Here is a 7,051-nt window from a genome sequence, read left to right as displayed (position 1 = left end):
GGTGGCTGTATCATTTAATTTAGTAAGATGTGCCACAACAGTTTCAGATTCATAGCCATAGAAAGGATCAAATTCAACCAAAGTAATTATATCAGGGTCGACAGAGAATTCATAATCCTTATCAGTAACAAGATAGGTGAAGTAGCATAAGCAGGATCATATTTCATTCTAGCATTCAGAGATTTTTGTTTCAGCTTAGCTAATAATTTCTTAAGATCACTTCTATCATTGCAAGCAAGAAAATCCCTAGCGGTTTCTTCATCCATAACATAACCCTCAGGCACAACAGGCAATTCATATCTAGGGGGAGAATCTTCATCATCACTTTCATCAATATTATCAGTTTGAATAATTTCATTCTCCCTAGCCCTAGCAAGTTGTTCATCAAGAAATTCACCAAGTGGCACAGTAGTATCAAGCATAGAAATAGTTTCATCATGAGTATCATGCATAGCAGAAGTGGCATCATCAATAACATGCGACATATCAGAATTAATAGCAGAAGCAGGTTTAGGTGTCGCAAGCTTACTCAAAACAGAAGGCAAATCAAGTGCAGAGCTAGATGGCAGTTCCTTACCCCCCTCGTAGTTGAGGGATAAATTTTAGTTTTCTAGTCTTTCAAGTTCTTCATAGTGACCAGCAGATATAAATCCCAAGTAACTCAAAGAGTAGAGCTATGCTCCCCAGCAACGGCGCCAGAAAATAGTCTTGATAACCCACAAGTATAGGGGGTCGCAACAGTTTTCGAGGGTAGAGTATTCAACCCAAATTTATTGATTCGACACAAGGGGAGCCAAAGAATATTCTCAAGTATTAGCAGTTGAGTTGTCAATTCAACCACATCTGGATAACTTAGTATCTGCAGCAAAGTAGTATGATAGTAGCGGTAACGGTGGCAAAAGTAACGGTGATAGTTTTGTAGTGATTATAACAGTGGCAACAGAAAAGTAAATAAGCGAAGAAAAATATGTGAAAAGCTCGTAGGCATTGGATCGGTGATGGAGAATTATGCCGGATGCGATCATTCATGTAACAGTTATAACATAGGGTGACACAGAACTAGCTCCAATTCATCAATGTAATGTAGGCATGTATTCCGAATATAGTCATACATGCTTATGGAAAAGAACTTGCATGACATCTTTTGTCCTACCCTCCTGTGGCAGCGGGGTCCTATTGGAAACTAAGGGATATTAAGGCCTCCTTTTAATAGAGTACCGGACCAAAGCATTAACACATAGTGAATACATGAACTCCTCAAACTACGGTCATCACCGGGAGTGGTCCCGATTATTGTCACTTCGGGGTTGCCGGATCATAACACATAGTAGGTGACTATAGACTTGCAAGATAGGATCAAGAACTCACATATATTCATGAAAACATAATAGGTTCAGATCTGAAATCATGGCACTTGGGCCCTAGTGACAAGCATTAAGCATAGCAAAGTCATAGCAACATCAATCTCAGAACATAGTGGATACTAGGGATCAAACCCTTACAAAACTAACTCGATTACATGATAAATCTCATCCAACCCATCACCGTCCAGCAAGCCTACGATGGAATTACTCACGCACGGCGGTGAGCATCATGAAATTGGTGATGGAGGATGGTTGATGATGACGATGGCGACGGATTCCCCTCTCCGGAGCCCCGAACGGACTCCAGATCAGCCCTCCCGAGAGAGATTAGGGCTTGGCGGCGGCTCCGTATCGTAAAACGCGATGAATCCTTCTTTCTATTTTTTTCTCCCCGAACGTGAATATATAGAGTTGGAGTTGAGGTCGGTGGAGCACCAGGGGGCCCACGAGGCAGGGGGCGCGCCTCCCACCCTTGTGGACAGGGTGTGGGCCCCCTGGCCTTGATTCTTTCGCCAGTATTTTTATTATTTCCAAAAATAATCTCCATGAAGTTTCAGGTCATTCCGAGAACTTTTGTTTCTACACAAAATAACACCATGGCAATTCTGCTAAAAATAGCGTCAGTCCGGGTTAGTTCCATTCAAATCATGCAAGTTAGAGTCCAAAACAAGGGCAAAAGTGTTTGGAAAAGTAGATACGACGGAGACGTATCAGAGAGACACCTGGCACCATTAGAGCTCATATATTCAGATCTCTGTGAGATGAATGGTGTGTTGACTAAAGGTGGAAAGAGATACTTTATGACTCTGATTGATGATTCCACTAGATTCTGCTATGTGTATTTGTTAAATACTAAGGATGAGGCTCTACACTACTTTAAAGTCTATAAGGCTGAAGTTGAGAACCAACTTGAGAAGAAAATAAAACGAGTCCGGTCTGATCGTGGAGGAGAGTACTTTTCCAATGAGTTTGATTTATTCTGTGCAGAACATGGTATTTTTCATGAGAGGACGCCTCCCTACTCACCCCAGTCAAACGGGGTTGCCAAACGGAAAAACCGTACTCTAACTGATTTGGTTAACTCCATGTTAGATACATCGGGTTTATCCAAGGCATGGTGGGGGGAGGCTGTATTGACATCATGTCATGTCCTGAATAAAGTTCCCATAAAGGATAATGAGACTACTCCCTATGAGCAATGGGAAAAGAAAAGAACTACACTCTCTTACTTGCGCACTTGGGTCTCTTTTTGCGAAAGTCAACGTGCCGATAATCAAAAAGCACAAGTTGGGACCAAAGACCGTGGACTGTGTTTTTCTTGTCTATGCCATGCATAGCGTTGGCTATAGATTTCTAGTGGTGAAATCTGAGGTACCTGACCAGAAGGTCGGTACAATTATAGAGTCTAGGGATGCTACATTCTTTGAGGATATTTTCCCCATGAGAGATATGCAAAGCATTTCTAGACTGGAATCTGATGAGACTCCTGAACCTGCCATTCCGATGGAATATTATGAACATAAAAGTGACGAGAGTTCCATGGAGGATGACGAGGAAGCTCCTGTTAGGAGCAAGAGACAAAGGACTGCAAAGTCTTTTGGTGATGATTTCCTTGTGTACCTCGTGGATGATGACACTCCCAGTTCCATTTCAGAAGCTTATGCATCTCCTGATGCTGACTACTGGAAGGATGCGGTCCGTAGCGAGATGGATTCCATCTTGGTGAACGGGACATGGGAAATCACTGATCGTCCTTATGCTTGTCAACCATTGAGATGTAAGTGGGTGTTCAAGAAGAAGCTTAGGCCCGATGGTACTGTTGAGAAGTACAAGGCTAGGCTTGTGGCCAAGGGTTATACCCAAAAGGAAGAAGAGGATTTCTTCGACACTTACTCACCTGTGGCTAGGCTGACAACTAATTGAGTGTTACTCGCTTTGGCTGCCTCGCATGGTCTTCTCGTTCATCAGATGGACGTTAAGACGGCTTTCCTTAACGGAGAGCTAGACGAGGAAATTTACATGCAACAGCCGGATGGCTTTGTAGTAAATGGTCAGGAAAGAAAGGTGTGTAAGCTAGTGAAATCTTTGTATGGCCTGAAACAAGCGCCTAAGCAATGGCATGAGAAGTTCAACACTACTCTGACATCTGCTGGCTTTGTTGTGAACGAAGCTGACAAATGTGTATATTATCGCTATGGTGGGGGCGAAGGAGTTATACTGTGTCTGTATGTCGATGACATACTGATATTTGGGACCCACCTCAAGGTCATTGAGGAGGTCAAGGCTTTTCTATCTCATAACTTTGAGATGAAAGACCTGGGCGTGGCTGATGTTATCTTGAACATCAAGCTACTGAGAAATTCTGAGGGTGGAATTACACTTTTGCAATCCCACTATGTTGAGAAGATTTTGAGCCGTTTTGGATATTCGGACTGCAAACCTTCTGCAACACCATATGATCCTAGCGTGCGGATTCGAAAGTTCGAAGGCACGGCTGTAGATCAATTGAGATAATCTCAAGTGGTTGGTTCACTGATGTACCTATCATGTGCTACTCGTCCTGACATCTCATTTGCAGTGTGCAAACTGAGCCGGTTTGTTTCCAATCCGGGAGATGTGCATTGGCATGCTGTTGAGCGAGTGTTGCATTATTTGCAAGGTACTGCGAACTATGGAATTCACTATTCTGGGTACCCGACGGTACTTGAGGGGTATAGTGATTCGAATTGGATATCTAATGCTGATGAGATGAAAGCCACAAGTGGACATGTCTTCACACTTGGTGGTGGTGCTGTTTCCTGGAAGTCTTGCAAGTAGACGGTCTTAACCAGATCGACTACGGAAGAAGAACTCACAGCATTAGACACATCATGCGTCGAAGCAGAATGGCTTCGAGAGCTTTTGATGGATTTGCCGGTGGTTGATAAACCAGTGCCGGCTGTTCTTATGAACTGTGACAATCAAACGGTGATTGCCAAGGCTAAGAGTTCAAAGGACAACGTGAGATCCACAAAGCACATAAGAAGAAGATTGAAATCTGTCAGAAAATCAAGAAACTCCGGAGTAATAGCGTTGGATTATATCCAAACGGCTAAGAATCTGGCAGACCCTTTTATGAAAGGGCTATCACGGATTGTGATAGAAAATGCATCGAGGGAGATGGGTATGAGACCCACGTAAGTTGCCATGGGGGTAACCCAACCTATGTGATCGGAGATACCATGAATTAGGACTTGGGAAAACAATCCAGCGGTCAACTGAGGAGAGTATCCTTAATAAACCCACTCCGTTGGAGATGCAGTAATACTCTCAATTATGTAAGGCAGGCTGACTTTTGTCTTAATGTGTTCCAAAGCTTATGTAAGCAAGATGCTAACCTATAGAGCATTCTTTGGAGGAACATACCTATGTGAGCCCGACTGCTGGTCACAGTCTATGAGATTGGGTAATCTCTAGTAAGCTCATAGAAGGTACGAAGTATGACCAATAAGCTCCACCCGTGGGGTTTAGCCTTCGGCAGCCACGTATCAGCTGACAATAGGAGAAACTTCTGCACGCCAAACTGACAATTCAAGGCATAGTCCATTGTTCAGTTGTGAAGAAGTCTAATCCTATTGTTCTAGGTGGAAGTTCAACTTAACAGTCTCCACTGAAATTTCTGATATATCAAACATTGTTTGGAACAGTTGACAAACTTATGTGCCTCGAGATCTGGTGAGGGATTGTTGGATTATGGATGGGCTTAGGCCCATATAAGACACTAATCCCTGGTTAATCTTGAGGCCCCTGTATGAGATGGCAGGTGGTGGGATGTTTAGTCCCACCTTGCCAGTTGAGGAGAGTTGAGACCCCTTTATAAGGGCTGCTCTACCACTTGCCATTGGGAGCTTGGGAAGAGGAGTGGTACACGCGCGCTCCTCCTCCTCCGCCGCCCGCCTCGCCACGCCACGCCACGCCTCGCCTCATCACGACGCGCGCGCGCCGCGGGTTGCGGGAATGAGCCGAGCCAAAGCTTATTTGCGACTGAGGGAGTCCTGGACTAAGGGGTCCTCGGGCGTCCGGCCTGTTAGCCATGGGCTGGACTGATGGGCTGTGAAGATACAAAGACCGAAGACTCTACCCGTGTCCGCATGGGACTCTCCTTGGCTTGGAAGGCAAGCTTGGCGACCAAATATGAAGATTCCTTTCTCTGTAACCGACTTTATGTAGCCCTAGTCCCCTCCGGTGTCTATATAAACCGGAGGGTTAGGTCTGTAGAAACAACACACATAGTTAGACAGTCTAGACTTCTAGGGTTTTAGCCATTACGATCTCGTGGTAGATCAACTCTTGTAATACTCATATTCATCAAGATCAATCAAGCAGGAAGTAGGGTATTACCTCCATAGAGAGGGCCCAAACCTGGGTAAACATTGTGTCCCCTGTCTCCTGTTACTATCGACCTTAGACACACAGTTCGGGACCCCTACCCGAGATCCACCGGTTTTGACACCGACATTGGTGCTTTCATTGAGAGTTCCGCTGTGACGTCGAAGATAGGATCGATGGCTCGCCTTGTTCTCAAGGACAATGTCACCTCCGGAGGAGCACTGGCCCCAGGCCAAACCCTCCGGCTGGGCGGCTTTACCATGACCACCCGTTCGGCTGTTAAGCCAACGATGACTTCTCGGGTCATAAAAAATCCCCTCCATGTTGACTCCAAATACTCCAAGCAGATGGATCCGGCGGAGTTATCGTCTTTAAACAAGCTCCTAGATCGCATCGCCGCCCTGGGGATCGCCAAAGACTATGATTTGGTTGGGCTTAAACCCGACCAGAGAGAAATTAAAACTCCACCGATCACCCATCAGATAGCGGTAATAGAGGAGATGACAACTCTTCCTCTATACTGAGGACGAACTATGTTCGGATCTCTGAGCTTGAAGAGCCAGACACCTGCCGGCAGAATGACACGCCTTGTCCTCCGAACATAGAATCGGACGACAAGCCCAAAAAATCAGTTGACATCCCGGAGCCTGAACTATTAAGTTCGGAAGTTCTTCAGACTCCGGATCCCAAATTGGGTCAGGATTCAGATTTAAAGCCACCCGCCCACCCAAATATAAGCGCTCTCATGGGCATACGACAGCAGTCTCAGGAAACGGTCCATCACCTCTGGGCCAGATTCCTCCTTGTCAAAGACAGGATTAAAGATTGCCGCGACGGAGACGCGATCTCAGCGTTCCGCAACAATTGTACGGATGAAGGAATCCTCAACGCCATCAACCGCCGTCGCGTATCACACTTTGCAGACTTGGCAACCATAGTACACAAGTACTGCACAATGGAAAGCGTCTGGAAAACTCAGGCAGCCCGCTGGGAACCACCGGTTTCCACCCAACCCCTCGTTCAGGCGAAAAGGACGCACCCTCGCGGCACGCCCGGCCCAATAGTAAAGAAATATAAGCCCGTTACAGGGCATGGAACCGTTCTGGAGGGATGGCTTGATGGTCCATGCAAAATACACACAACACCGGATACCATATCAACCCACAGCCTTAGAGCATGTTGGATACTCCGGCAAGTGGCCAAGAGCGGCGAGGATATCCTCGCCAAAAACACCCCAGAGCAACACCCCCCCGAAGACGACGACCTCAGAGTATTGACGGTCTTTGAGACCTTCGCTTCAAACAATAAGCGCAAAAGGG

This window comes from Aegilops tauschii, chromosome 3, assembly GCF_002575655.3.
Source record: "Aegilops tauschii subsp. strangulata cultivar AL8/78 chromosome 3, Aet v6.0, whole genome shotgun sequence".
Classification (NCBI taxonomy): Eukaryota; Viridiplantae; Streptophyta; class Magnoliopsida; order Poales; family Poaceae; genus Aegilops; species Aegilops tauschii.
The sequence above is the reverse complement of the archived record's forward strand: the minus strand, read 5'-3'. Positions refer to the sequence as shown.